This window comes from Chiloscyllium plagiosum, unplaced genomic scaffold (assembly GCF_037043375.1).
Source record: "Chiloscyllium plagiosum isolate Xiang-an unplaced genomic scaffold, Cpla_swu_hap1 HiC_scaffold_21, whole genome shotgun sequence".
Classification (NCBI taxonomy): Eukaryota; Metazoa; Chordata; class Chondrichthyes; order Orectolobiformes; family Hemiscylliidae; genus Chiloscyllium; species Chiloscyllium plagiosum.
Window position 1 is genome coordinate 44,532,423 of NW_028270159.1, and position 25,513 is coordinate 44,557,935.

General features: G+C 42.0%; 1 long non-coding RNA gene across 1 annotated transcript in view; it reads right to left on the reverse strand.

The window, feature by feature from the left end:
* Window positions 1-24,570, reverse strand: part of LOC148146137 (uncharacterized) — a 38,050-nt gene extending 13,480 nt beyond the window's left edge. Inside the window, exons 1-2 of the long non-coding RNA XR_015760790.1 lie at window positions 24,460-24,570; window positions 18,624-18,713 (exon numbers count right to left, since the gene is read on the reverse strand). This is a non-coding gene — a long non-coding RNA (uncharacterized LOC148146137). The remainder of the gene's footprint in view (window positions 1-18,623; window positions 18,714-24,459) is intronic.
* Window positions 24,571-25,513: the final 943 nt, after the last annotated feature.

A 25,513-nucleotide genomic window follows, 5' to 3' on the forward strand; every position in this document is an offset into this window, starting at 1 on the left:
GAATGAGCTCCAGAGGAAGTGGTGGAGATGGGTACAATTACATTTAGAAAGCACCAGGACAGGTATATGAATAGGAAGCATTAAATGAATATGGGCCAAATGCTGACAAACAGGACTAGATTGAAATGTGATATCCGGTCGGCATGGATGAGTGGGACTGAAGGGTTTGTTTCCATGCCGTATGACTATGACACTCTGATCACTTGAGCACAAATGATGAGAGCAGTCTTTGAACTGTCGGGTAGTTTTCTGGTACACTAGTCAATAATTTTGCTTCAGCCTACATAACCAAGACAAACCTATTCATTTTGTTCTGAAGAAGACTTGAAAAGTTGAAACTGCTTTCTCTCCACATTTGCTGCCAAACTTGTAGTTTCATCAGCAATTTCCATTTTTGTTTCATTTATTTATTTACTGTTTTGTGGAACCACTTTTGTTTTAAAAATAAGGCTTCCAAATTTCCCAATAGCTTGTCCAACACATCAAAAATTTTAATTCGGTAGGAAATTGCTTTGGGACGTTAGGATCAAGAAAATATCATAGAACCCCTGCAGCTCATCCCAACACCACCTCCCTCCCACCCTCTGACCCACTCAATCTTGCAACACATCATTGAAGAAGGAGCAGAATTGCTGTGACAGGTGCAATGATTCATTTTAGACATTTGTCACCATCTGATGTGGAACAAGGTGAAATCAGGATGTTTATGGAGTTACTCTTATCATTTGAAAACAGGCTTAAAGGCATACCTCAGCTAGGTATGTCCAAGATACGGAGGTAAAGGTAAATGAAGCATTCACTCTTCACATTTGGTTTTGCTTATCGCTGAGATCAACATCAGTTACCAGATAACACTGATTAAGGGGAGAATATATACTTACATCCCACTTTTTGGGTGGCATGGTGGCTCAGTGGTTAGCACTGCTGCCTCACAGCACCAGGAACCTGGGTTCGATTCTAGCCTCTGAGTGACTGTCTGTGTGGAGTTTGCACATTCGCCCCGTGTCTAAGTGGGTTTCCTCCCGCAATCCGATGATGTGCAGGTCAGGTGAATTGACTGTGCTAAATTGCCCATAGTGCACTAGTCAGGGGTAACAGTAGGGGAATGGGTCTGCGTGGGTTACTCTTTGGAGGGTGGGTGTGGACATGTTGGGCCGAAGGGCCTGTTTCCATACTGTAGGGAATCTAATCTAATCTTAAAAACTTTGCATTTCCCATGGCTAACCCATCTAGCCTGCCCATCCCTGGATACTATGAACAATTTAGCATGGCCAATCAACAAACTTGCACATCTTTGGACAGTGCGAGGAAACTGCAGCATACAGAGGAAGCCCACACAGACACGGGGCGAATGTGCAAACTTCACACAGACAGCCGCTCAAGGGTGGAATCGAACCCAGGTTCCTGATGCTGTGAGATAGCAGTGCTAACCACTGAGCCACCATGCCACCCAAAAAGTGGGATGTAAATATATATTCTCCCCTTAATCAGTGTTATCTGGTAACTGATGTTGATATCAGCGATAAGCAAAACCAAATGTGGAGAGTGAATGCCTCATTTACCTTTACCTCCGTATCTTGGACATACCTAGCTGAGGTATGCCTTTAAGCCTGTTTTCAAATGATAAGAGTAACTCCATAAACATCCTGATTTCACCTTGTTCCATATCAGATGGTGGCAAATCTCCAAAATGAATCATTGCACCTGTCACAGCAATTCTGCTCCTTCTTCAATGACGCTTAGTGACAGATAATTGGATCCACTCAAGCCTTATAGAACAGCTTTCTCAGTGAGTCACTCACTAGCTGATGGTACTGTGGGACATCTGCCTCCTCTCACACTTATTGGCTCTCCTGCACTCAAGACATTGCAAAATGATCACCTTGCTTATCCAGCACTGGGGACGTTAGGCCCACGTCCCCACAGTTTCCAGAAAATCTTCCAGCAAATATCCCCTTCAAATTAATTGCTGTCTCTCTCTTTCTAAGAATACCCATGTTCACCACCTTCTCACTGTTGTTTCGGGGTGCCCTTCCATTTCTGTCGCCAGTTCACTGCAACAATTTCCTGAGATGCCAGTGAGATTTAAAAAATTATACCGACCTAAATCATGCTAGGCTTCTGGCACGAAGTGCGAAATGTGAAGAATTGCCCATTTTGCAGCATCGAAATGTGGATTGTCCATTGGTGCAGCGTGGAAAAACACAATGAATTCCTAAATGATGGGACTATCCTCTCTATTTCTTTACTCCACTTCCATTCAGTTTCAAATCATTTCAGCAATCTGTCTGCCTTGCCCCATGTTTAAAATTTTAATTAACGTGAGTTTTCAATTAGCTATCCTGCAGAGAGTAATGAGCTGAACTGACATAGCAGCCACTCCCTTGGCCACCTCTCAGTAAGTCCAACTACCCATTTGTGTTGAAAACAACAAATGCAGGAGAACACAGCGTATCAGGCAGTATCCGTGGAGAGAGAGCAAGCTAATGTTTCGAATCTAAATGACTCTTCATCAGAGCTGACATGGAGTGCGAAGGGGGCAGCATTATGCAATAGTTATGGGGTGATGTGTGGGGTTAGTGGATGTAACATGCTGGTGGAAAAAAAGATGTTTATATTCAGATTAAATGATCAGAATGTGATAATGAGAGAACAATCTAATTGGAAAGAACAGGAAGTCCCATTGGGGTGGGGGGGAAGGGAGCGAGGACATGGTGACAGAGAATATAACTAGTAAAGCTTAAAGAAAGGGAAGGAATGGGAGGTGGTTCACAATTTGAAGTTGTTGAGTTCAATAGTGAGTCCAGGAGCCTGTAAAATGCCGAGGCTGAAGATGATGTGTTCATCCAGTTTGCGCTGTAATTCACTGGAGCATTATCAATGCCAAGGACAGATAAGTAGGCATGCGAGCAGGACTGAAAAATGTATTGCTGGAAAAGCGCAGCAGGTCAGGCAGCAACAAAGGAGCAGGAGAATCGACGTTTCGGGCATAAGCCCTTCTTCAGGAATGCGAGCAGGATGCTGTGTTAAAATGACTGGCTACAGGATAGTCAAGGTCATGCTTTAACATGGACAGGAGGTGTTCTGCAAAGCAGTCACCCAGTCTGCATTTGGTTTCTCCAATACAGAGTAAACCACACTGGGTGCAGTGAATACCACACACAAGATTGGAGGATTGTTTAGGCCCTTGGACAGTGAACAGGGAGGAGGTGAAGAGTCAGGTGTCGACCATTCTGTGGTTACAGGGGAAGGTGCTGTAGGAAGGGGCGTTGGTGATGGTGGTCAAAGAATGAACTGTGTCCCTGTGACACTGGAATGTGTCCCAGAGGGAATGATCCATGAAATGCAGACAGAGGAGTGAGGGGAAGATGTGTTTGGTAGTGGCATTCTGCTGGAGTTGTCTGAAATAGTGGAGGATGATCATTTGAATGCGGAGGCTGGTGGGATGAAAGATGAGGACAAGGGGGACCACCTTACGCTGTTGTGAGTGATGGGAAGTATAAAGAACAGAAGCACGGGTGATAGGTCGAATGCGGTTGAGGGCCCTGTCAACCACATTGGGTGGGAAACCAAGGTCATGGAAGAAGGAAGCCATCTCAGCAATGCTGCTTTGGAAGGTGGCATCATCCAAACAGAGGGCATATGCAGCAAGCCAGGCAGCATCAGGAGGTGGAGAAGTCAATGTTTTGGGTATAACCTTTCCTCCAGATGAGATGTGGAGATAGGGGGAGCTATAAATAAGGGGGATAGGCGTCGGGGGTTGGTGGTGAAAGTAGCAGAATGGCGAGGTATTGATAGGTGAGCACAGGTAGTGGGCACGACCTGGTTGGTCGATGGGAGAGATGAATCCAGTTGGTAGCTGGAAGGAAGGGTTGGAGAAGGCAGGGCTGGAAATGGAGCCAGGGGATGAGTGGGAACATTATTTGAAATTGGAGAACTCAATTTTAAGTCCTCCAGATTGTAGGCTGTCCAGGCAGAAGATAAGGTGTTGTTCCTCCAATTCGTACAGCCTGTTAGCCTCGGTTAAGATCAGGTGGCCCTGTTGGGTGGATGGTTTGTGTCGCGAAGGCCCAGATATACAGAGTGCATCCTGCCCAGGTTCACATTGACCATCCTCAGCCACGGGGCTGCAGAGAACAGGTAGGGTGAAGGTGGAAGGTTCAGCTCCCTCTGGAAAACCCTGAGAGGAGACTTCTAGGAATTGGTCTAGGGATTGGTCTCCTGTTTTAGCTGAGTGCCCACTGGCACCATCTTATGAGATGATGTCCCTCATCCCCCACTGTTGCCTTTCGGTTGGTTCTGAGCACCAATGGCTAGGGCAATAGAATGCAGTTCTGTGTCTGTGCATCACTGAGATCTGGCTCTTTCTGGCATCTAACAACCTGTCCAGGAGTTTGCCAGATAATCATCTTCCAGAGGCAACAAGGTGCAAACAACTTTGGATCGCTTTGGGTCACTTTGTACAGCGCCCCTATCAAACCTGCCTAGTGCTATGCCTACCTACACATTTGATGAAGTTGTTAATTGCCACCATCGCAGGGTCACATCCTGCATAGAGCTGAATGGGCTGAATGAGCTGAATGGGCTGAATGAGCTGAATGAATCTAGTCTCCATCAGTCCTTCGAATGCCAGTGACCAGGAGGTAGTTTTCTTCCTCAATCAGCTGCAGGCATGTGGCAGTGATCTGCTGACCAGCATGTGCTCCCAATGCTGATTTAACCAACATACTCACCAACAGGAACCAACATTGGAGTTGACGGAGAGTTCAGGAGATAACCTCACCCGTGCACGCGCACACACACGCACACACGTACACACACACACACACACACACACAAAAACACACGCACACTAATGCACACAGAAACCTGTGCACAAAAACACATACACATGCACATACTTCATAAATTGACACATACATGCACATACATACCATGCATACACTACCTCACAGCGCCAGAGACCAGGGTTCAATTCCCGCCTCAGGCAACTATGTGTGGAGTTTACACATTCTCCCCGTGTCTGCGTGGGTTTCCTCCGGATGCTCAGGTTTCCTTCCACAGTCCAAAGATGTGCAGCTTAGGTGAATTGGCCATGCTAAATTGCCCATAGTTTTAGGTGAAGGGGTAAATGTAGGGGAATGGGTCTGGGTGGGTTGCTCTTTGGAGGGTCGGTGTGGACTTGTTGGGCCGAAGGGTCTGTTTCCACACTGTAAGCAATCTAATCTAATGAAGGAAACTTAACATATAGAAGTCATGATTTAGCAAGAGGAAGAGCAATGGAGCGTGCGTACATGTTTTTGGGTGTATATTTGTATGTATACTTTTGTGTGTGTGGGCACCTTTAGGTGCTCATTTGTGTGTATATGCATTTGTGTGTTTACATGTGTGTGCTTTTGTGTCATTATTTTTCTCAGGGTTTGAAGTAATAAAATTCTGTTTTCTTTCATTCAAAAACATTTCTGTTGGCTTCTTATAGTTGCATGCTAAAATGCATTTAAAATCTTCATGGTGGCCAACCAAGGAGGGGGTTAAAAAGAAGGAAGTCAATTCACAGCTTCCTCACCCAGTTGTAACAACCCTTCCCTCCACCTTTGCTGTCCTAGTCCCAACAAAACAAATATTCCCTCTGACCCTGGCATGACTGTACTTTCTGCTCCCTAAAGGTGGAGGAACATTGAAGGAAATGGATATAGTCGAAGATGAGTTGAGCTGTACTCTGCCAGATCTGGCTGGACCACATAAAGAACTATTAGAGCGTCCTCCAAAACCATTCAGTATTCCAATTGTTCAAAGAATGCAAAGACAACCCACAATGCTTTGTCAGTACCTCAAAACAGCTTCTTGAATCCTTCCATGATGAATAAAAGTTACGTATGGGTCTTTTCTCACTAGGAGAGTTACTATCTGATCATCTGCCTCATCTCTATTATTCATTCAGTTACTTGATCAAACATTCTCTAAAGATCTCTCAGGTGCGGACTCAAAACTCAAGTCTTTCACTAGCTTCACTCTGTGCTCAGCTCATGCAAATCCTGAGTTCACATTTCACATGAAAATGCATCATCATTCACTCAATCCTATTCCTGCCAAACTACTGAGTAATGGGATAGGCCAAACAAGGCTTGAATGGTAAATCATATTCATGCTTTGTAATGCAGAAATATGTTTTTCTTACTGACAGCTTAGCGATTAAGGTAGTTTGTTTTCCTTGACATCTTATCTCCTTGGAAATATTATTCTATAAAAGGTTCAATCAGTGAATTAGAAAGTCTAAAGGCTTTTGGTGGAACTCGGTATTTCAGCTGCATATCTGAACTTACAAACAATCAACCTCCTCGAAAGAGCCTCTGGATGACGACCACGTCAGTGGTAGGTAAATTATTGGAGGGGATTCTAAAGGACAGGATTTACACGCATTTGAAAAGCAAGGACTGATTAGGGATAGTCGACATGGCTTTGTGTATGGGAAATCGTATTTCACTGACTTGATGGAGTTTTTTTGAAGGAGTGACAAAGAAGATTGATGAAGGCAGAGCAGTGGACATTGTCAAATGGACTCTGCAAGGTGTTTGATAAAGTTTTGCATGGTAAACTGATTAACACATGGAATCCAGGGAGAGCTAGTCAACTGGATGCAAAATTGGCGTGAAGGTAGGAGACAGAGGGTGGTGAGGGGGAGTTGTTTTTCAGACTGGAGGCCTGTTACCAGCAGTGCACTGCAAGGATAGGTGCTGGGTCTATTACTTTTCATCATTCAGATATATTACTTGAATGTGAATACAGGAGGAATGGTTAGTAGGTTTGCAGATGATACCAAAATTGGAGGTATGGTGGACATTGAAGAAGGTTATCTCAGAGTACAACAGGATCTTGATCAAATGGGTCAATGGGTCGAGGAGTGGCAGATGGAGTTTAATTTAGATAAATGTGAGGTGCTGTATTTTGGAAAGACAAATCAGGACAGGACTTATACACTTAATGGTAAGGCCCTAGGGGATGTTGCTGAACAAAGAGACTTTGGAGTGCAGGTTCTTAGTTCCTTGATAATAGAGTCGCAGGTCGACAGGGTGGTGAGGAAAGCATTTTACACGCTTTCCTTCATTGTTCAATGCATTGAGTATAGGAATTGGGACATCTTGTTATAGCTGTATAGGACTTTAGTGAGGTCACTTTTAGAATACTGCATTCAATTCTGGTTTCCCTGTCATAAGAAGGATATTGAAAAGATTCAGAAAAGATTTACAAATATGCTGCTGGAATTGGAGGGTTTGAGCTATAGGGAGAGGCTGAATAGGCTGGGGCTATTTTCTCTGGAATTATAGAGGCTGAGGGGTGACCTTACAGAGGTTTATAAAATCATGAGGGACATGGATAGGATAGGAGAGTTTAAAACTAGAGAGCACAGGGTTAAGGTGAGTGGGGAAAGATAGAAAAGAACCTGAGGGGTAATGTTTTCATGAAGGGGACGTTGTGTGCATGGATGGAGCTGCCAGAGGAGGTGCTGGAAACAGATACAATTAGAACATCTAAAAGGCATCTGGATGGGTACATGAATAGGAAGTGTTTAGAGATATAATGACCAAATGCTAGCAAATGGGACTAGATTAATGTAGGATATCTGGTCAGCAAGAATGAGTTGGACTGAAGGGTCTGTTTCCAAACTGTGTAACTCTTTGACTTTATGACTCTAAATGCTATGTTAAAGCCTACAAGGTAAAGTGCTGGAAGGTGTTGTGAACAGTGCTATAAAGCAACACTTTTTCAGTAATAACCTGCTCACTGGTACTCCGTTTGGGTTCTGCCAGGCCATTCAGCTCTTCATTGCAGCCTTGGTTCAAACATTAACAAAGGAATTGAATGCCAAAGGGGAGGTGAGAGTGGCATTCCTTGACACCAAGGCTGCATTCAAGTGCATGTGGCATCAAGGAGTTTGAGCAAAATTGGAGTCAATGGGTATCAATGGTTAGAGTCATACCTGGCACAAGGGAAGATGTCTGTGGTTGCAATGTCTGCAGGAGTCCCTCAGGGTAGTGTCCTAGGACGAACCATCTTCGCTGTTTGATCAATGACCTTCCCTCCATCAAAAGGTCAGAACTGACAATGTTTAATAATGATGAACAATATTCAGCCTAATTCAAATCAGATGTAGGGATGTTTACTGACGCTTGGCAAAATGTTCAACACCATTCATTACTCCTTAAATACTGAAGTAGTCTATGGCCAAATGCAACAAGACCGGGACAATATCCAGGCTTGGGCTGACAAATGGCAAGTAACCAGGCAATGATCATCTTGAACATGAGAGAACCTAACCACCACTTGACATGCAATTGCATTACTGTTACTAAAGATCTCATACTTGGGGTTACCATTGACCAGAAGCCAAACCGAATGAGTTTCATATATAATGTTACTGCAAATGCAAGTCAGAGGCTATGAATCCTGCAGCAAGAGTATCTCACCTCCTGATTCTCCAAAGCCTGTCCACCATCTACAAGATGTCAGTCAGGAGTGATAGAATATTCCTCATTTGCCTGGATGAATGCAGCCCCAGTAACAGTCACCTTCTGTTGCTCTCTTAGGTGGATACACACTGACTGGCATACTTCCTACATTGAAACAGACAGTATACTGGAAAAAAGTACTTAATCAGCTGTAAAATGCTTTAGACCATCCTGAGGTCATGGAAGGTGCTATGTCAATGAAAGTCTTAGTCATAAAAACACTCAAAACACAAAGGATGTTGTGAATTCTCTTGGTGTACTAAGTTGTGATGTGCAGTGAATTGGCTAAATGGGGTGTTGGTGCATGTTGTTTCCCTGGTGATTTTAAGAAGGGAATTGGATATGACTTGAAACAGAATAATTGTAGGACAATTTGGAAACAGGAGGCAAGTGGTACCAGAGTAATAACTGATTCAGAGATAGCCAGTGAAAGTAAACCAAGATAGACACAATATAATATTCTTGCAAATCCACAAGAAAGTAACAGTAAAACCAAGGATCAATGCTTAGGCCACAGCTAGTCACAAACTATATCAATGATTTGGATATGGGATCCAAAAATAGTGTTTCCAAGTTCACTGATTTCACTAAGTTGGGTGGGAATGTGTGTTGTGAGGAAGGTGCAAACAGGTTTCAAATGGATTTAGATGGTTTAAGACAGCGACCAAGATAGAATACAATTTCAAAAAATGAGAGGATCTCTATTTTGGCATGAAAAGCAAAAATGCAGAGTACTTCTTTTTAAAATAGAGAGTTGTTTAGAAGTGTTGACATCCAAAAGGATCTACATGTCTTTCTTCATAAATTACTCTTTATTACTTCATGGGATGAGGATGTCACTGAGTAGGCAGTATTGATTACCCATAAGACAGTTAAGAATCAATCACATTGTTAAGGGTCTGCAGTCACATGTAGGCAAGACCAGGTGAGAGTGGCAGCTTCCTTCCTTCAGGGACATTAGTGAACCAGATAGGTTTTTCCAACAATCAATTCATGGTTACCATTAGACTCTTCATTGAATTCAAATTCCACCACCTGGCTTGGCAGATTCAAACCCAGGTCCCAAGAACATTACCTGGATCTGCTGGATTAATAGTCTAGCGATAGCACCACTAGGCCATCATCTCCTCAGAAATTACTGAAAGCAAACATTTGGATAAAGCAAGCAATTATGCTGATTTTGATTGCAAAATTGTTTGGGCACAAGAGTAAAGATGCCTTGCTGAGTGTTTTGTACCAGAGTGTTATGTACAACTTTTGACCTCTTACCTAAGGAAGGGCATAATTTCCACACAGACAGTGCAACAATGGTAGATCATTGTAAGATTGCCTTATCAGGAGAAAACACCATGATGGTGTTCTCTACAGTTTAGAGGAATGATCTTATTGGAGTATGCAAAGTTCTGGTCGCCATATGAATAGAAGAATGTGGAAGCTTTGGAGAGAGTACAAAAAAGGTTTACCAGGATGTCACCTAGTTTGGACGATATTAGTTATGACGAGAGATTGGACGAACTTGGTTTACTTTCACTTTAATTTTGGAGGCTGAGGGGCAAATTAAGAGAAGTTTACAAGATTATGAGAGACATGGATAGAATGGATAGTTAGTGTCTTTTGGTCTATGCCGTGCATATATTAAAGATAAAAGCAGGTAAGTTTAAAGGATAAATGAAAGGCAAGGTTTTTTTTTCCACAGATGGTGGCAAGTTGCTGGGGATGGATGGTTTAAGCTATAGGGAGTGGCTGAATAGGCTAAGGCTGTTTTCTCTGAAACATCAGAGGCTGAGGGGATGACCTTATAGAAGTTTATAAAATCATGAGGGGCATGGATAGGATGAGTAGCCAAGGTCTTTTCCCTGGGTAGGGGAGTCCAAAACTAGAGGGCATAGGTTTAAGATAAGAGGGGAAAGATTTTAAAAATTACCTGAGGGGCAACATTTTCGCACAGAGAGTACTGAGTGTATGGAATGAGCTGCCAGAGGAAGTGGTGGAGGCTAGCACAATTATAACATTTAAAAGGTATTTGGGATGGGAATCTGATTAGGAAAGATTTAGAGGGATATGGGCCAAGTGCTGGCAAATGGTTAATTTAGGATATCTGGTCAGCATGGACAAGTTGGATGGAGGGGTCTGTCTGTGTGCTGTACAACTCTATGACTCTAAATACCTGGAATGTGCTGCCAGAGGAAGTGTAAGAAACACATATAATAACAATGTTTAAGAGGCATCTCAACAAATACATGGATAGGCAGGGAATAGAGGGATATGAACCACATAGAGGCAAAAGGATTTTAGTTTAGAAAGGCATTATGTGTCAGCAGGGACGTGGTAAGCCAATGGGCCTGTTCCTGTGCTGCCCCTTTCTTTGCTCTTTGTTCTTACTGGGTGTAACAGGATCGATGCAGGCAGGTTGTTGCCTTTGAGGGGTATAGCACCTGATGAATGTCAGAACAAGAGCTAGGCCATTGATGGCTGAGATCTGGAGGAATTTCTTCGACCAGAGAGTAGCCAGTCAGGGAAATCTGGACACACACACCACCAAACCATCCCCCGCCTCTCCACGCCACCAATTTTTATGTACACTCCCAGCGGAGACTGATAGAATTTTAGATGATAAGAATATCAAAGGATTTGGGGATAGAGAGGGAAAATAGTGTTGAAGTAGAAGATAAGCCGTGATCTAATTCAATGGCAAAACATGGTCAATAGGTTGAATGACCTGCTCCTTCTCATATTTCTAATGTTTAAAACGTATCACTTCAGTAAGGAAACAGATGTGCTTGAGCTTGGGACAGACATCACATAACTACAGCCCTTTGCTGGATAAATAACATCAGCTTCTACTACTGGGCTTAGTGACAGGAAATGATTTACTTTCTTTTTTTTCCCAATTGCAGACCATTCCGGCATATCCAAATTAATTCCTTCTGCATTATTCAACTGTGTTGTGATTGATAAACGTATCGCGCATATCACTAATTTACCAAATCCAATTTACTCACTTGTTTCTGCCATTTAGAGCCGCAGTTCAGTAATTGCAGAGCTCGATTTTTGAGATCAAATAAAATTTATCTGAACAGCCAGCAGGTGCAAGCAAAAATAAAGGTTACTGCACAAACATGACAAATTCCTCATTTGTATCTGGCAGAAAAAGGAGCTTGGAGGAGGTTTCTGTCTGGTCATCAAATTGTTGTCATGCAGAAGCAGGTCATTTGGCTGATCAGGTTGCTAGGCCAAACTGTGGGAAGAAAACAGAGATAACGTTTTGGGTCCATTTCTGAAGAAAGGGTTACTGGACCCAAAACGTTAGCTCTGTTTTCTCTCCACAGATGCTGCCAAATCTGCTGAGCTTTTCCAGCAATTTCTGTTTTTGTTTCTGATTTCCAGCATAAACAGTTCTTTCAGTTTTGATGTCTACTGCCCTTCTTTAAGTCAGGTCTCTATTATCACCATCGTATCCCAAAAAGCAATCTGTATCTATCCCTCCCCCATTCTGATTAGCCACACTTGGTATCTTCACATACCTCTGATATAGCCCGAACTGATGTTTTATTACTTTTGCCCTTACTCCAATACCATCTATTTACTGCTTTTTTCTCTTTTGATGCTGTCTACCTCTCCTTATATTTTGTAGGCAAAGTTAAAAATCACACAACACCAGGTTATAGTCCAACAGATTTATTTGGAAGCACTAGCTTTCGGAGTATTGTTCCTTCATTAGGTAGCTGTGGAGCAGGATCATAAAACACAGAATTCATAGCAAAACATTACAGTGTCATGCAGCTGAAATTATAAATTGAACAAACCTAGATTGCTGTTAAGTCTTTCATCTTTTAGAATGGGTTGCAGGTTTCAGTTAATCAATATGTAAATCCCAGAACTTCTTTTAAGTCACATTCTTGAGATAACTTAAGGTTTTATTTTAAGAAAAGTGACATCTCAGCTCAGACAATGCCTTAAAGATGTGAGGTTAGAGTCTGTATCCCAATCTTGAGTCAGACTGGTTCTATTTCCAAAGTGGAATTTATAAAATCTTACATGGATTGACTGTCTGAAGATTTGTGCACTTTTGAGCAAAATAGAATGTATTTGCAAACATAATGCTGCAAATGCAAATTCACCCCATAGACTTATATGTGTACCTGTGTATATGAGAGAGAGAGAGTGAGTATGTGCAAGTGAGTATGTGTGTGTGAGTGTGCATGCGCATGAGAGAGTGTGTGCATGTGTGTGTGTGCTTGGTAAAGTGTGTGCTTGAGGGTGATAAAGTATAAGTCTGTGAGAGGGTGTGTGTGTGTGTATGAGGCAGTGTATAGTGTAGTGGGGTCACCTGTAGTGTGACATGAACCTAAGGTTCCAGTTGAGGTCATCCTCATGGGTACCGAACTTGGCTGTTCATGGAATCATAGAGATAGACCCTTTAGTCCAACTTGTCCATGCCGACCAGGTATCCTAACCAAATCTACATCCTTTTGCCAGCACTTGGTGCATTTCCCTCCAAACCCTACCTATTCATATACCCATCTAGTTGTCTTTTAAATGTTGTAATTGTACCAGCCTCCATTTCCTCTGGCAGCTCTTTCCATACACCCACCACCTTCTACGTGAAAAAGTTACCCCTTAGGTCCCTTTTATATCTTTCCCCTCTCACCCTAAACTGTTTCCCTCGAGATCTGGACTCACCCACCCTCGGTAAAAGACTTTGCCTATTTACCCTATCCATGTCCCTCATGATATTTTAAGCTCTATAAGATCACCTCTCAGCCTCCGACACTCCAGGGAAAACAGCCCCAGTCCATTCAGCCTTTCCTTATAGTTCAAACCCTCCAAAACAGGCAACACCCTTGTAAATCTTTTCTGAACCCTTTCAAGTTTCACAAAATCCTTCCAAAGCAGAGTGTCAAGAATTGCATGCAATATTCCAAAGTGGTCGAACCTATGTCCTGTACAGCCACAACATGACCTCCCAACTCCTAAACTCAATGCACTGACCAATAAAGGCAAGCATATCAAAGCCCTTCTTTACCATCCTGTTGACCAGTTACTGCACTTTTAGGGAACTATGAACCTGCAATCCAAGGTCTCTTTGCTCTTGATATTGGAAAAGTAGAATACCTACACTGCAGAAAGAGGCTATTCAGCCCATCAAGACTGCACTGACCCTCCAAAAGGCATCCACACCCAGCCTGCACACTATGTTTGTAACCCTGCATTTCCCATGGCTAATCCCCCCAGTCTGCACATCACTGAACACTGTGGGCAATTTAGCATGGTCAATCCTCCTAACCTGCACATCTTTGGACTGTGGGAGGAAACTGGAGCACCTGGAGGAAACCCACACAGACACAAGAGAGAACGTGTAAACTCCACACAGTCAACCAAGACTGAGAATTGTAACTTTGTCTCTGGTGCTGTGAGGCAGCAGTGCTGACCACTGAGCCACCTTGCCACTGGTGGTAAGAGAGATGTTGTCAGGGAAAGACTAAAAGAGGCAGTAAAATTTGAAGAGAATGGATAGTGCTGCCATTAGACAGGAGAGTAGAACATGAGGGGCTGAAGTTTCAATGGGTTGTCCCAGTTATTCATTGCTTCGGTGGACAAAGCATGGAAATCCTAGGAAAATGTTAACACTTTTTACACTATTTTTCCAACATTTTCACAGCCTCTTGACTTAATGGGATTTACCGTGCAAGTGCTTTTGAGTTATAATGAAGCTGCTGCACCGGTCATTATATTGATGACCCGGGAAGGATACAAGCACTAAGCATGGAGATGAGACAATTGGGGAGAAAGTTAATTGGATCTTTATGACTGTGGCAGGAGGCATGCCTGAAGAGGGTAAGTCAAGGTAGGAACAATTTCCCAAGAGAGAATTTGGGGAGAGTTTTACTCCCCGGATAGGAATGTGGTGAAGAAGGCAAGTGAATATCAAGATCAGATGTGGCCATGAGGTGGAGGAATTGTTGGAGCCACAATGATGAGAAGGAGGACAGTAGACCAACTTCAAATGAGGACTGAAGTCATGGAATATAAGGAGCCATTCATTGCAAAAGAACAGGTTGCTCACAAGAAAAGAGAATGTTGTAATACAGTTAAATGAAGATCAGGACCTCAGATAAAGGGCACTGTTAAAAGAGAGATAAAGGAAGGTATTCAAACAAAGGATATTGTTTGTCATTCAGAATATTACCAAATTTATGTAAAATTACTTAATATGACTAACCTACTCAGTGTTGTCTTATTAAACACCATTCCATAATTTTACCCACCAGTAATGTTGTTGCAGATTGAACTTTCCCTCTGAACGTATTCCCTTCCTTTTCTGCAAGCACTGATTCTGTTAGTTTGTGGTTCACCATTTGCACTTTCTTTTTCTCATCACTTGTCAAAGCTGACCCCTGTGCAGTAGCAGGATATTGTACCAAGAGGATATTCCAGTCAAGCAGATGCAATGCTCACTTGACATCAGTTCCTTTGCCCCTTGCAATAGGATCCCTTATATAACAAAAGACCAGGCTTATGTTCACTTCCCTTAAATGATTGCAGCTTCCTCTATAACTTCTGAGGATCACATCAATCACCTCTACACAGACTGGACGCACTCTATATGCTTCCTAGTCTACACTGAGCAGCTCACTTCATCAATTAAGCCTTTAACTATATTTTGAATGTGCTTCCGTCTCAATTACAAATGAGGAATGAGATGTTCTAATAATGATGATTTATATGATCATATGATGGCTTTAATATTAAATAATGGAAAATTGGCACAAGAAAATTAGAAGCGATCTTTGATCAACAGCTGACCTTAATTCTTCTGTTCAAAATGCAGATAAGGACAGATTATGGCATCCACTAGTTACTTTGGCATGAGTCTACATTTGGCAAAGATGCAAGAATTGCGAAGTGTTCCTTTAAGACAATATGGATCTTGACAGCAGTATCTAGGGATGCAGGCACATACTTCTTTGAAGTTTGTGTCAAATGTAGGCAGGGTGGTTAAAAAGGGCATTTGGCCTTCTTGCCTTCATTGCTCAATCCTTTGAATATAGGAGTTGGGAAGTCATGTTGAGGTTGTACAGGACATTGGTGAGACCTCTTCTAAGGTATTCTGTCCAGTTCTGGTCACACAGTTATAGGTGAAGGTGAGGACTGCAGGTGTTGGAGATCAGAGTCGAGAGTGTGGTGCTGGAAAAGCACAGCAGGTCAGGCAGCATCCAAGGAGCAGGAGAATCGACGTTTCGGGCATAAGGCCTTCATCAGAAAAGCCTTTCCTGATGAAGGGCTTATGCCCGAAGCGTCGATTCTCCTGCTCTTCGGATGCTGCCTGACCTGCTGTGCTTTTCCAGCACCATATTCTTGACCCACACAGTTATAGGAAGGATATTATTAAGCTGGAGAAGGTTCAGAAAAGATTATCCAGGATGTTGGCGGGTATGGAAGATTTAAATTATAAGGAAAGGCTGGGATTTTTTTTCGCTGGAGCGTAGGAGGTTGAGAGGCGATCTTTTAGAAGTTTATAAAATAATGAGAGGTATAGATAGAGTTAAAGGTCGTTATCTTTTCCCTAGGATGGAGGATTTCAAGACCACCTGCACATTTTTAAGGTGAGAGGAGAGAGATTTTAAAAAGACATGAGAGGCAAATTTTCTACACAGAGGGTGGTCCATGTTTGGAATTAACTTCCGGAGGACATGGTTTGTGCGGGTACAATTACAACATTTAAAAGACATTTGGATAGGTACATGAATAGGAAAGGTTTGGAGGTATATGGGCCAGGAGCAGGCAGATTTAGTTTGGGGTTATGTTAAAGCATGGACCGGTTAGACTGAAGGGTCTGTTTTCATGCTGTATAACTCTCTCACTCTATCAGTCTACAATAAGAAGTGAATGTTTTCCACATGCAAAGTCAAGTAAGTCAATTCAGTTCAACAAAAGAGATACACTTAGTTTGTTCCAAAATGTTCCTGCAAATCAAGAATATGACAGTAAAATAAAAAGGGAATCAAAGGCAATGGGTGAGATAAAGCAGAGATTGAGTTTCTGACTGAAACCATCCATTGTATTGGAGACAGACTGGCAAATTGAAACAGTATTTTGTAAAAGGCACAGAGGCAAAGAGAACTTCTGTGATAACTGCAACACTTTGAGATACAGTTCATTGAGATGGAGATTAAGCACAGCCAGAAATAAGTTCCAAGAGGAACTGAAGAAGTTAGGACAGCTGAAGGGGAAATCCCCTGAGTCCAGAGAAGACTGAAGTCCAATATTGTGGATCTTCAGCTCAATTAGCCTCACTTCAAAATGGCTGTCAAGTGGATGCTGCATTAAAACATTGTGTTGTTTCATCATTTTATAACATGATTTGAGTTGCCAGGAGGCAGTGGAATCTTTTATGTCCATATATCATAGAAACCACATAAAAAGGGGACATCGAAGAAAGGATGACAAAAATGTGAAATATCCAATTTGAATAATGTGAGAAAATTTTACAGTCTTGAATTTGTATTGAGTATATAGGCACTAACTCTTTAAGGACAATCATTTGAATAGGTGTTTGGGAAGGGTGATTAATCATTAAGTTTTTTTTTCAAAAAGTGAAATATGTCATAAATAAAGGTTTCATTCTTCGTGCTGAAACAAATCAAATGCACAGGCTTAAAATCAAATTAGAATATAATGGTAAAGTTACCTTAGTCCTTACTGGACCATAGGCTGCACTCTCACGAGAGAGATGACTAATGCTGGTTTAACCTGAGGGCCACCATATCACAGGCGAGGGGAGTGATTGAGAAGGAGGATCCTTCATAGTAAGCATGGGCAGTGTTGGAAACTGAACCCACACTACTGGTCTGCGTTGCACACCAGCCTTCAAATCAACAAAGCCAACCAAACTTCCACTGACAAGATAAGTCTTGCTAGAGCTAGTATGCTCCCTATATGTTCACTCTTCCATGACCATGGTTGACAAGGATTTGATGATTATAAAAGATTCAATAATATAACCATGCTGAGGATGAGGGAAACAACTATGAAGAACAAATAGAGAAGCTGTTTTCATTGAAGCAAAACATGTTAAGGAGAAATTTATTTGAGGTGTTCAGAATTACCGTATATACTCACGTAATAGTTGATCTCATTTAAAAGTCGACCCCGTATTTTTGACCAACAAATCTGGAATTTTCCATATATCTTGTGTAAAAGTCAACCCCAGTTCTTCATGGATAACAGACCAACATTTATGAGTCAATGTGCCGGCCATTGCATTATCCTCCAGGTTTTCAGAATTACGGTAATTTGTTGTATTTATTTTCTTCATTCATTTAGAAATCAATTGGGCTTCTCCTATAGATACAGTATGAATTTTGACAGGCATAAATTTCAGCCACTCAGAAGTAGTATCCATGAAATAGTCGACCCCATAAATGTAACCTTAAAAAGTAGCCAAACAAATTCTCAAGTATATATGGTATGTAAGGTTTTAACAGGATAAATAAGGAAAATAGTTTCCATGGAAAGAAGGCTTAGTTAACATGAAGTCCCTCTTTTAGGATGATGGTTAAACAGCCAAGAGTGAGATGAGTCGAGAGTGTGGTGCTGGAAAAGCACAGCAGGTCAGGCAACATCCGAGGAGCAGGAGAATTGATCAATTCTCCTGCTCTTCGGATGTTGCCTGACCTACTGTGCTTTTCCAGCACCACCCTCTTGACTCTGATCTCCAGCATCTGCAGTCACTTTCTCCAAGACTAAGATGAGATTAATTTTCATAACAAGTTACTAAGATCTGGAATGCATTCACTGAAAGGATGAAGATGGCCAATAACAGTGCTCAAAAAGGATTTGGATATGTGCTTAAAGAGTGAAAATTTGCAGAACTATGAGAAAGAGCATTGCATAGGGGCTAACTGGAAATCTTCCACAGAACCAACACAGGCAGATGGATTGGATGATTATCTTCTGCGCTATGTGGTTGTCATTCTTACGATTACTGAGGTTTGAACACCATATTGAAGTATCACTGATACCATAATCCTTGTTATTCTGCATTACTAACATTCCTGATGAAGGGCTTATGCCCGAAATGTCGATTCTCCTGTTCCTTGGATACTGCCTTACCGGCTGTACTTTCCCAGCATCACTCTCTTCGACTTTGATCTCCAGCATCTGCAATCCTCATTTTCTCCGACTTTTCTTATCAGCAACCAACTGTAATGGGAGATAATGGCTTTTAGTGGTAATAAACCATAACAATGAGTTGCTCAACTGCTTTGCCAAATGGTTAACTTTGGATTTATTGAAAATCTTTTAAAATAGTAATGTACTCATTGTCAATTGTTGTACAAAGTCATCTGGTTCAATGGTGCCTTTTACAGAAGAAAAGCATGGTCTCCTTGCCTAGCTTACATGTGACTCCAGGCCCACAGCAAGGTGGTTGCTTCTTGACTGTCCTCTGAGATGGCCCTAGCAAGCCACTCAAATCAAGGGGCAATTAAGGATGGGTAATTAATGCTCACATCCTGTGAGCTAATAAAAAACAATGCACATTTGTACTGTGCAACAAATTAAGTAACTTTTACATTTATTTAGCACCTTGCTTGATTTCAAAGCGCACCAAAGCACTTCACCTGCAATTCAACAGTCTCCTTTCTGTAGGTGTTGGGGATTGATAATAGAGCATAGAGATGGGGTGGGTAACTGAAGAGTTAGAAACTCCTGTCTGCAGAAGAATGGAGTTTCCACAAACAGGAATTCAATAAATGACAATTGCGCTGTTGTTTAAGGGTTTTTCATGAATGAAAACTATTAGCTAGCATGTCAAAACAAAAGCTCCCCTGCTTTTTTACAAATGGTGCTCTGGGGTTTCTGGTGTTCACCTATGAGTTGTAAACGGAAGCTCAGTTTTGTCTTTCCCCGAAAACCAGGCATGTCAGCCAAGATTATGGACCCAAATCTCAGGGAGGGAATTAGATCCACAGCATTCTGCGTCTGAAACAAGAGTGTTAGCCTCTCAGCCACAGCAGACACTTTTTAGCTTTCATCTTCTGCTTGTTCATGTCTATGAAGGTCTTTGCCATTTTCCTTTATTTTGGAATTCAAAGACCAAGACATTATTCATGCCATTTCTTACAACCTATCTTAGATTGGTGGATCTGAACGATACAGAACTCACATCAAAAGAAGCCCAAAGTAAAAGCAGCTTGATGAGCAGAAAATAACAATGTTTATCACTGTTGACCTTCATCATGCTAAATGCTGGTATTTCTGTGTAATTAACGTGGCAATGCTACAACCTACACCTTAAATAAGCATTTTGCACCTACCCTAATTATCTCCTGCCCACTACCACATATAAGTCTCTGTAACTAATGTTTCAAGCTTTCTGAACATTGCTCAATGCTGATGATTTCATGCTAAAGTGACTAATAGATAATAGCAGAGAAGAAGTATTTGCTTAACCTGATACACCCACTGTATTACAGATTGGTTTCACTGTTCTCACAGAAAGAATACACTGAAAGAAAGACAATAATTAAATAAATGCTTTTCAATTCCATGAAAAAGTTCAATTCTCCTTCACAGGTAGGTGATTCAAATATACTCGGTGGATGATCATTGCCTGTAAGTGTTGGAAATGGAAATCTAATGAGAACCAAAAGAGATGACATAATTTGCACAGCCTTCCTGAACAGTTTCTCAACTACTGACCAGTCATTAGTTGTGGCTAAAGTGAGGACTGCAGATGCTGGAGATCAGAGTCAAGATTAGAGTGGTGCTTAGGTAGCTAAGACTTTCTACCCAGCCCCACCCCTCTCCTATTTATCTCTCCATCCCGGAGGCTCCCAGTCTAATTCCTGATGAAGGGGTCCTGCTCAAAACGGCAATTTTCCTGCTCCTTGGATGCTACCTGATCTGCTGTGCTTTTCCAGCACCACTCTAATCTTGACAGTCATTAGTTGTATCAAGGGATACCAGCCACTGGTGGCTTGTGGTTCAGGAATGGTATGTCCTACCAATCCTCCTTTCTGAAAAGGTGTTGTCAATCAATCTGCTCGAACATGCTATCACACACTCCTTCAGATGACAGACTTGAATGTGGACATTCTGGTCTGGATGTGTGGATATTACCACAAGCCCTAATTCTCCTTTTCATGATCAGCTGTAGTGTTGGGTTTATTGAGCAGACACACTTGCCTGACACAAGGTGTACCTTGTTGCATGCTAGCAAAAGGTAAAAGTTACATCCACCATAATGGCAAAATTACAAAGACTAAATATATTACATGTGTCTGCATCAGAGCCTCAGAACTTCTTAGAATCATAAACTACCTACAGTGCAGAAAGAACCCATTCAGTCCACTGAGCCCACATCACCCCTCAAAAGAGCATCCCACCCAAACCCATTCCACATTTACCATAATCCTGCACATCGGTGGCACAGTAGCTTGAGGTAGCATTGTGGCCTCACAGCGCCAGGGGCCCAGATTCGATTCCAGCTTCATGCAACAGTCTGTGTGGGGTTTGCACACTCTCCCCCATGTCTGCACAGGTTTTGTTCAGGTGTTCTGGTTTCCTCCAATAATCTAAAGATGTGCCAGTTAGGGTGAATTGGCCATTCTAAATTGCCCACAGTATTCAGGGATGTGTTGGTGAGGTGCATTATTTAGGGGTAAAAATAGGGGAATGGTTCTGGGTTGGTTATTCTTTGGAGGGCTGGTGTGGACTTGTTGGGCCAAATGACCTGTTTCCACACTGTAAGGATTCTATGATCTTTGGACTATGAGGGAAAACTGGAGCAACAGCAGAAGCCCATACAGATATAGGGAGATCATGCGAACACCACACAGACAATCACCAAGGGTGGAATCAAACACAAGTCACTAGTGCTGTGAGCCATCGTGTGCCCCTATGGTTATTTTATTCTGTAGGATCCATCTGGGATGTCTTGGCTAGATTCACAGCATGTCGTCCTCCTTGCTGGTATTAGCTTAAGCTAACAAAACCATATCAGCGAGGATACCCAAGCAATGTCTCCAAGAGAAAATCAACTCAATCTCGATGAAAAGTAAACAGGCTTATCACATATAATTTAAAGTCTAGTTGACATGATTGGCATTTATTAAAATTAGAATTCAATTGGTTTGAAGTGGGATTTTCATGAGAAAGGATGAAAGATTGAGTCCTACAGCTTCCTAACTCCAATCACCATTCTCCCTGGTCTGGCCCACAATGTTTTCATTCTGGAGAGGTAGGACCACTGCTGACAGAGGTCAGCATAAGGAGACAACAGAAAAGGGCACATTGCAAAGCTGGTTGGCAGGGATGTACCATCCGCACATTTATGGAAAACCAACCATCTCAGATTCTCAACTCTTCCTCAACACTTTCAACTCTTCACCCCAATCCAGAAGATTGGGAAAGTTTTAGAAACCAGCAAAAGATGACGAAGAGAAATACGATAATCCTAATGTAGAATCACAGAAACCCCAGAGCACTGAAGCAGGCCATTCAGCCCATTGAGTCCACACCGACCCTCCAAAGAGCATCCCACTCAAACCAAAGCCTGCATTTCTCGTAGCTAATCTACCTATTCTGTACATCCCTGGATACTATGGGCAATTTAGCATGGCCAATCCACCTAACCTGCATATGCTTGTATTGCAGGAGAAAACCGGAGCACCCAAAGGAAACTCATGCAGACACAGGGAAAATGTGCAAACTCTGCACAGTCACCTGATACTGGAACTGAAACCGGGTCCTTGGTGCTGTGAGGTAGTAATACTAACTACTGAGCCCCCAAACCCAGAAGATTGGAAAAGTTTTAGAAACTAACAAAAAATAACCAAGAAAAATGATAACCCTAACCCTAATGTGGATGGGAGAAATTAGTGTATGAATGAAAATGTGTAAGAAATATAAAGATAGACAGTAGAAGCTTTTGACAAATATATGAAAAGGAGAAGAGTAGCTAAAGTGAACATTGGTGTCTTCTAGGATGAGACTGGGAAATTAATAATGGGAAACAACAAAATAGCAGGACTTTTTACCCACCTTCACAGATGATACAAAGAGGATCCCAAGAATAATAAAAATGTAAAATCCAAAAGAAAGGAAATAACTTATACCAATCACAATCACTAGAGATAAAGTAAAGAGAGGACTGACAAGACTTCAGGTTGACAAGTATCTTGTGGGTCTTAAGTGAAGTGGAACAAAGGTAGTGGGTGCAATAACAATAACAAAGTAGTCTCAATTAAGGAAAGATCCTGATGGATTGGAAAACTGCAAATGCAATATCAGCAAGGGATTCAGAAAGCAGGAAATTATAAGCCGGTTAATATTGACATCTCTGGGAAATGCTAGAGTCTATTATTGAAAAAGTAGTTGCAGGATATTTAGAAAATCACAATACAATCAGGCAGAGTCAAGGTGACAATGTAAGGCAAACTATGTTGGATAATTTTATTAAAGCTCCTTGACCTATAGCAAGGAGGTGGAGAAAGGGAGGCCCCAGTAAAAGTAGATATTCTTAAACTTCCAATCATTACTTGATATGGTAGCAGCAAAATATTGCAGATGCTGGAAATCTGAAATGAAACAGAAAGTGTTGGAGACCTGAAGGACTACCTTTTCATGCAGAGGGTGGGGCATGAATGGGATGAGGTGCGAGAGGGAGTGGTGGAGGCTGGTACAATTGCAACATTTAAAATGCATCTGGTTGGGTACATGAATAGGAAAGGTTTAGAGGGATATGGGCCAAATGCTGGCAGATGGGACTAGATTGATTTAGGATATCTGGTCAGCATAGACAACAAGAAGGGTCTGTTTCTGTCCTGTACACCTCAATGACTCTTTGACTCTCACCTCAGCAGGTCTGACAGCATCTGAAGAGAGAAATGGAGCTGATGTTTAGAGTCCATGATGACTCTTCAAGAGGAAGCAGCATTCTTGATGAATTATTTGTAAGGAAGGTGGGGTGGCGAATTCTATAGATAGGCTCAAAGGTGATAAAAACGTAGGATTTCACTCGAGGGTGGAAGAGATCAAGTCAGAAGCAGGCAATGTTTTTCATTGTAAATGTGAGCAGCTTTGTGATGGAGCTGTTCACCTTGAGAAGCACAGAAGAAAATACAACGCAATGAATTGCTCATTCAAGCCCAGCATACAAATCTGGAGCAGACAGCAATCTCTGTGAACAGAATTTGAGCTTCAGTTAAGCGAACATAAAGAACACGCAATAAGCAAACAAAAGGATTCAGCAGCTGTGGCTAAGGTTAGTAGAAATAACAGAGCCTGAGTCTGGAAGCATGCCAAGTTAATCATCACAGCGCTGAATTACAAAGGACAGGAGTCTATTTGCTTAAAGCTCAGGGATTCAACATAGAAACAGCAATGCGAGGGGGCAAAATAAGTCACATTTGAAATGCTGAACAACAAACAAGGATGTCCAAACTATAGTGGAACATTGTCAATTTGTGTCTCATTATCATTTGATTGCAGAAGAGCCTGAGACCCTCAAAACAAATATTCATGCTGGATATCAGCAAAGCACAATCTTCCCTGCATTTTTTCCCAAGCAAAACACACTCTGAAAACAATCCAGCCAGCAGGTTTGTGCCATTTCAATGCATTTTTATTTCATATATTCTGAAGAAGAGTCACTGGACCCAAGATATTAACTCCAATTTCCTCACCACAGATGCTGCCAGACCTGCTGTGCTTTTCCAGCAATTTCTAATTTGTTTCTGACTTCCAGCACCTGCACTTCTTTCAGTTTTTCATTTCTTGCTCAGCCTCTGGATTTATTTAATAGGCCATTTGGCTCAACAACTTCACACCGACCCTCCAAAGAGTAACCCACCCAGACCCATTCCCCTACACTTATCCCTGACTAATGTTCCTCAGACTATGGGCAATTTAGCATGGGCAATTTAGCATGACCAATTTACCTGACCTGTACATCTTTGTACTGTGGGAGGAAACCAGAGCACCCAGACGAAATCCATGCAGGCATGGGGAGAATGTGCAAACTCCACACAGACAGTCGCCTGATGCAGGATTCTAACCCAGGTCCCTGGTGCGGTGAGACAGCAGTGCTAACCACTGAGCCACTGTGCCACCCTAACTATTACATTTCTCCCATAACTATTTAAGAGCTGAACATAGTGTGTAAGGTAATGGTTCTAAAAATGTTAATGTTGAAGTGGTATTACTCATCCCAGTATGATGATGTCACATGGAGTCGATAGGTAGAGTTTGGAGTACGACACTAGCCTTTTAGAATGTGGATGCATTCTCTACAGCTCTCAAATGTCCTTAGCAAGTATGCTTAACTAGTAATGTAAACTATATTTAGTACTATTGATCTGTAAGGCATCTGAATCCTGGAGCAACCTTCTAATGACATCTCCAAGCTCCTCATCACTGAGTAAAAATATTATAGTATGGAGGGGGGGTTAGAATGAACTTCAGACTACAGGCTGGAAGTCAGTACTAAATCAGATGGACAAAGACAGTAAATGTATCATTATGAAATGTAACTAAACATCTGATCACGGTATAACTATGATAATCGTATACAATTGTATTATATAACAAATAGTGTGAAGACCATATATCTTCAGTTTCATTTTTTTTGAAAAAATTATGGTTTGAAGCAACAGAAGAACTGTTTTCCAACCAGTTATTGCAGGGATTGCTGCAAGGTTTGAAAACAAGTAACTTATGAATTGTGCAAACTCCCTGTGCGCTCTGGGTAACAACAGTGGTTGCAAATGGATCAGTACTTGGGGCTACGATGTTGTGGCCAAAACGGAGATGTGGGTTTCACAGGGGCAGGAATGGTTACTTGATGTTCCAAGGTTTAGAACATTTAAAAAGAACAGGGAGGTTGGAAAACGAGGAGGGGATGTAGCATTGCTCATCAGAGAGTGCATCACAGCTACAGAAACAAAGGTTGTTAAGGAAGGTTTGTCTACTGAGTCAGTATGGTGGAAGTTAGGAACAGC